This window comes from Tupaia chinensis, unplaced genomic scaffold, assembly GCF_000334495.1.
Source record: "Tupaia chinensis unplaced genomic scaffold, TupChi_1.0 Scaffold146807_1, whole genome shotgun sequence".
Classification (NCBI taxonomy): Eukaryota; Metazoa; Chordata; class Mammalia; order Scandentia; family Tupaiidae; genus Tupaia; species Tupaia belangeri.
Window position 1 is genome coordinate 42,033 of NW_006206661.1, and position 7,088 is coordinate 49,120.

Genomic DNA, 7,088 nt, shown 5'->3' on the forward strand with positions numbered 1-7,088 from the left:
TCCACACTCTATGACTGAAACTGATGGGCTAAAGGATGTACAAACACAAGAGATGGGTGTGAATGCCAGATGTGGTGTGTGTGGAGGAGTGGGGCCTGGGGAAGGACATTTGGAGGAGGGATACGGAGACAGCATTGTTGAGAGACAGGGAGGTAGTGTTGTTATATTTTGATTAACTGGACTAGGGAGAAATGTTCACATATTAAATGTTCACCTTGTAAGCTAAATAATGTGATTGAATGCATTAAAAAATGTAAATAAATAAATAGATAAAAAATTTTTAAAAAGAAAATTAAATTAAAAAAAGAAGAAAAGGAAAAAAATTAAAAAAGAAAGAAAGAAAACAACCTGGATGAGATGGACAAATTCCTAGACACAGGAATTCTGAATTCTACAAAACTTTAAAGAAGGTTTAAGCCCCATTCTGCTCGCATTATTTCTAAATATCCAAAGGGGTGAATCTCTCCCTAATTCATTCTATAAAGCCTCCATCACCCTTATCCTTAAAACAGACAAGGACAGGGGATCAGCAGTTGGTGTAATGGCTATGTTGTTGGACTCCCATGTTGTCAACCATGGTTTGAGTCCCAGACCTGGTGGCTTAAACTCATACTGGGCGTTTGTATGTGCATGACCAAGATCCCAAGAGGAGAATGGAGGAGAAGAGATTGTGGCGTGGTCATTCCCCCTGGGCAGTGATTTTTTTACTTTCTGTCCCTCTGTCTTTTCAGCAGGTGCATGCACAAGTCTCCATCACCCTTATCCTAAAAAACAGATAAGGACAGGATAAGAAAGAAAAATTGCAGACTGATATCTCTGATGAATATAGACACAAAGATTCTCAAAGAGATACTAGCAAATCTTATCCAAAAACTTATAAAAAGATTATGCATTATGACCAGGTAGGCTTTATTCCAGGAATGCAAGGTTGGTTCAACATATGAAAAACCATAAATGTAATACACCATATTAACAGAAAGAAAGGTAAAAACCATATGATTATATCAATTGATGCAGGAAAAGCATTTGATAAGATTCAACCTCCCTTCATGATCAAGATTCTCAGCAATATTAGCACAGAAGGGTCATTTCTCAACACAATAAAAGCTATATATAAAAAACCCATAGCAAACATCACCCTAAATGGAGAAAAGCTGAAAAATTTTCCAGTAAAACCTGGTACAAGACAAGGATGTTCACTTTCTCCACTCCTTTCCAATATAGTACTGGAAGTCCTTGCCAATCAAATCAGAAAAGAGAATAAAATAAAAGGCATTCAAATAGGAAAAGAAGAAGTGAAAAATCTATTTGCAGATTACATGATTGTATATGTAGAACACCCAGTGGTATCCATGAAAAAATTCCTGGAAGTAATACATGAATACAGTGAAGTAGCAGGATACATAATCCTCCTTGTGGGGGTGATTTCTTACTTTCTCTCCTCTCTCTCTCTCTGTCTCTCTCAAGTTTACACACCCTAAAGCAAAAAATAATTTGAAGAAAATAGGAATAAAGTACAAATTCAATTTCTTGACTATTGAAATCCATGCATAGTTTTTCATAGTACACATTTTCCATGAACTCTTGAGGATCCCTTGTACAGAGATAAAATATAATACTATCACAATTCTAATAACATTTTTATAGAAATATAAATAAAACAAATGTTTTTAATGTATTTTTCTTTATGATAGCATGTCAGTGTATTAGAGAGAGAGGAGCACCCTGGACATGGTCTTGTCACATCATGATCCCCTTCCCAAAGTCTTACAGCTCACTAGGATCTTGTACATGTACACATGCAGTCATTGTATTTGCAGACTGATCCAGGGCTCCAAACCTGTGACTTCAACCACCATAGTTCAGTTTGCTATTGACTGTGCCACCAGGTGGAGCCAAAAGTAATTTTGAAGAAAATCCTAATAGAACGAGAGAGAGAGAGAGAGAAGAAGAAGAGGAGGAGGAGGAGGAGAAGGAAGAAGAAGAAGAAGAAGAAGAAGAAGAAGAAGAAGAGAAGAAAAGAAGAAGAAAAAGAAGAAGAGGAGGAGAATCTGGATAGCCAAATTAATGCTGAGAAATAAAATCACAATTATAGGTGTTAACACTTCCTAATTTTGAATTATATTGGGAAGTTATGGAAACAAAACCAATATGGGCTTTGCATAAAAAAAAAAATATGTATGACTGCTCCTGGGTAGTTACCCAAAGAATAGGAAAACACTCAATCAGAAAGGCTCTTACACATCCATGTTTATTGCAGCATTATTTGCAATTTTTAAGACATGAAGTCAATCTAAATGCCCAAGAATGGATTACCAGATTAAAATAAATGTGGCACATACATACTATAGAATAATAGCCATAATAACAAATGAGACCAGTCATTTTATACAAAGATGATGAACATAGAAGATTTAATGCTAAGTGAGGCAAGCTAGACTATGGAAGACATAGTCTGTCCCCACTAAATATTTACTGAATGTCTACGCTTGATGACAGAAATTGAAATATTCAAAGATACAATAGCAGGCAGTGCAGGTGCAGATAACAGACTGTATAGGAGAGGGTGGATAGTAGCGGATGGAAGAGAACGTCTCAAGGAGAGAAAAAAAATTAACAGATACAAGAATGTAAAGTTAGTTGTTGAAATGATCATGTATGGTAATATCTTTGACTTGACTGATACACATTGCATACATACTTTGAAAAACCATATTGCATGTTGTAAAAGTGTACAATAATTAAATGGAAATAATAAATAATAATTAAAAACCAACCAACCAACAGCCAAAAAACAAAATGTGGACAAATGGAGCATGATAGATAACCCAGGATTTGCTCTTGTAACTCTTCCAGGTGGACAAGTCCAGGCTAGCCTGCTGTAAGATAAGATTCCATATAGAGCAGAGTTCAGTTGAGTCATCAATGGATATCCAAGACCACCCTATAGCCATAAAGTTTCCAAATGTGGAGGATCTCAGCAGAGCACCTTCAACTGACTCTACCTGGCTAAAAACATGAGGGGAGACCAGAAGAGACCAGAGACTTTCCAAAATAGGCTACTATGTGATAGAAAAAAAAATTATCATAAAATATTTATTTTAGAAATGCTTGTTATACAGCAGTAGCTTACTGATACAAAAATCAATGCAAACAGAACTGAGAACATTAAAAATTGACAGCTTCTTCTTATATTTGACAATTGTTATCATATTTGAAGTTAATATTCATGATTACCTGGTTGTTTATATTTACTTCAGACAATCATATTAAAAAGTAACTAGTATTGAGATTCCATTCCAGGTAACCAGAAGAGATTGGAAGAACATACATGCTTATGTAAGAATAATTTGCAATCCTGAATCAAAATTCTTATTTTGAGAGGCACTAATGGACAAGATTTAAGCTCTTGTGTGGGTCATGCTTTGCTCATGAACACTGAAGAGAGTTTAGAAAATAAAAGATAAAATGAAATTTATGATAGAATAAATACAAAGAAGAGAAAGTCTAAAAAGTTCATAGGAAATGCATATTATGAAAAGATGTGCAGAGATTTCAATTTTATTTTTGCACCAAAATAAGGTTTTACTTTAATTCCATTCTCATCACAGACTTTTTGAAGTCTCCCCAATTGTTCAGTTCCCTGTACATTAAAGTTTATGATAAACTTTTTAAAAGGGGAAGATATTTTGTTTCGAGAGATTACATTAATTATATTTGTAGGCATCATTAAAAATGCTCATGAAGAAAGAGAAATAATCAAATCTGATGCCAAATCCCTCGTTCTACTAAATAAACTCCATTTCACATGGGCACCAAGATGCCACATTTCCATGAATAAACATACAGCATCAGAAACAAATGTTTTCAAGAAAATGTATATTGAAAATATTAAGGCATGACTGACAATTTCACATAGTTAAGATCATTTCTGACTTTAAGACCATATCATGTCAAATGATTTATGCAAATTTGTCTTGCTGCATAGACTTCACTTTTCTCATGTTACTTGTTTGCGCCACAAAACATACTAGGCACCTGGTTATGCTTTATTTTATGTGGGTAAATATGTCCCTATTTATTATAGCTGAAGCATTCTAAATTATTATTTTTTTTGCTAATTAAATAAAGAACTACTTTTTAAATAATTATTTTATTTTATTTTATATTATTTATTCATTCATTTATTTTTTAATTTGACCAGAGAAAGACAGAGGGTGAGAGTGAGAGAGAGAGGAAGTGAGAAAGCAAGCCACCAGATTCAGGACTTGAACCCTGGTCAGCCATGCAGGAGTGTCCAGTGCCTTAACCACCACGCCACCTGCTGGTCCCATAAAGGATTACTTTTTAAAACTATAAAAAAGCAATGAGAGACCACTGTTAAGCTGGGTTATACTAAATTTATAAACTTGTATATATTCCCTCCAAATAAGATGATACTTACATAAAATACCCAATATCAAACATCAAATCTGATGAATAACTCCTACTCTAATGCTTTAAAAACTACAGTAAGAGGGAGCTGACAGAGAGGACTGTCGCCCAGCTGCAGACAGACTCTTGGCCAGACAGTGCTGGCCAAGCTGCAGTTGCAGTGGTGTGTGAATGAGCCCGGGCGGGGTTGGGTCTCCCACCCCGGCCATGAGCTGCACTTTGAGCGTGCTGAAGACAAGGCAGTGGTGGAGCTGAGCAAGATGATCCACTGCAACTTGCTGGAGGATGGAGAGGAAGTGGCCAAAGAAGTGATGCTGCTGCTACTCGGTGTTGGAGAATCTGGTAAAAGCACCATTGTGAAACAGATGAAAATCATTGATGAAGATGGCTATTCAGAAGAAGAATGTAAACAGTATAAAGTAGCTGTCTACAGCAATACTATACAGTCCATCATTGCAATCATAAGACCCATGGGATGGCTAAAGATTGACTTCGGGGAAGCTGCCAAAGCAGATGTTGCCTGGAAATTATTCAAGTTAGCTGGCAGTGCTGAAAGAGTCATGACTCCAGATCTAGCAGGTGTGATTAAACAGTTATGGCAAGATGGTGGGGTGCAAGCTTGCTTCAGCAGATCCAGGGAATATCAGTTCAATGATTCTGCTTCATATTATCTAAATGATCTGGATAGAATATCCCAACCCAACTACATTCCAACTCAGCAAGATGTTCTTTGCACAAGGGTGAAGACCACAGGCATTGTCAAAATGCATTTCACCTTCAAAGACCTTTACTTCAAAAGATTTGTCGTCAGTGGCCAAAGATCAGAGCAGAAAAAGTGGATTCACTGTTGAAGGAGTGACAGCCATTATCTTCTGTGTGGTCCTCAGTGACTATGACCTTGTTCTGACTGAGGATGTGGAGATGAATGGAATGCATGAAAGCATGAAACTGTTTGACTGTATTTGTAACAAGTGGTTTACAGACACTTCAATCATTCTTTTCCTTAAGGAGAAAGATCTTTTTGAGGAAAAAATAGAGGAGTCTATTACCTATCTGTTATCCAGAATACACAGGTTTCAACACATATGAACAGGCAGCTGCTTACATCCAGTGCCAGTTTGAAGATTTGAACAGGAGAAAAGACACCAAAGAGATATACGCCCACTTCACCTGTGCCACAGACACCAATAATGTGCAGTTTACGGGCTAGTAGGTGGCATGGTGGTTAAGGGTGCTGGACTCCCATATAGCCAACTACAGTTCAAGTCCTGGACTTGGTGGCTTGCTTTCTCACTTTCTCTCTCTCTCTCTCATTCTGTCCCTCTCTGCTCAAATTTAAATAAATAAATAAATAAAGTTAAATAAAATAATTCTAAAAAAATAAAGAATGAGCAGTTTAATTTTGACGCTCTTATAGACGTCATCATTAAAAACAACTTAAAGGAATGTGGACTTTATTGAAGAGCAAGAATGTTAGTAAAAGTTACTACAATGTGGAGTATTGAGGCCAGACATCTTGTGCTGTCTCTCTGTCTCTCTCTGTCTTTCTGGTGAGCACATGCACCCTATAGCAAAAAACTCTCAAAAAATGTATCTGCTAGTGTTTTGGCAAAGCATTAGAAAGTCAGAGTATGGTACCAGTAGTTTAATTTCAAAGGAACACTGATTTCTCTCCTGTTGAAGAGAAGGGATAAGTAACTTATTGGAGATTTCAAGGATTGTTTCCCACCACAGTTTCCTTAAACTTAGACATCAGAAAAAGCTTTAACTCAGGGTTTGATTCAGAGTTAGGAGGTCAAATCTCTGGAAGATAGGCAACTTTATGGAGAAGATATAATGAAGACTGAATTCCCATAATATTTAACTTGGTGTCTTGGGAACAGAGAATCTGCAAGAAAAAAAAGAAACCTGTTTGGTGTAGGGCAATGTCCCACAGGGAAATTATGTGTGCTCAAGTTTGTAACAACAAGGGGGACATGTGTCTAATGAGTAGATAAAGGAACTGTAAAGATCTCCTCTGTTGTCCCTTAGTCTGTACAATCTTGGGCTTAGTGACACCTGATTGCTTTTTTGGGAGTTCCAAAACTGGCTAGGGTACTAATACTTGAACCCTTCCTGCTGTCTTGTCTGGTCACAGAACTTCAATCTCCATTATCAACCATTCAGGGAGGAATTCACACTACTTTATGAAGCCCTTCCTTTCAGAAAACCCATATAAGTGAGTTAGAGAATCTAGTGGGTACTTCAAGAAACATTCAGAGAAAGTGGATGTTATAAGCCTAACTCAGATCCAAGAGGTTGCTGTGGTTGCTGGTTCCCTTAGTTAATAATGTACTCATTTATGATGCTAAAAAGAGAAGAGGGGGCTGGTCAGTGGCATGGTATTTGAGGTGCTAAACTCCCACATGACTGACCACAGTTTGAGTCCTGGACCTCAAGGCTTGTTTTCTCACTTTCCATTTCTCTCTTGTCAAATTAAAAGTAATATTAATAACAAAATAAAATTAGATAAATAAAGTAATTCTTTTTTTTTTAAGAGAAAGGAACATTGAGCTGAGCTATGGAGGTGATTGTTAATAATTAAAGGATGGTGGGACCAGCAGTTGGCATAATGGCTATGTCGTTGTACTCCCACGTAGTCAACCGTGGTTCAA

General features: G+C 36.8%; 1 pseudogene; it reads left to right on the top strand.

Annotated features, from left to right (window-relative positions):
• The first annotated feature begins 4,641 nt into the window (after positions 1-4,641).
• On the top strand, positions 4,642-5,916 carry LOC102483389 (guanine nucleotide-binding protein G(k) subunit alpha-like; annotated as a pseudogene).
• The last annotated feature ends 1,172 nt before the right edge of the window (positions 5,917-7,088 follow it).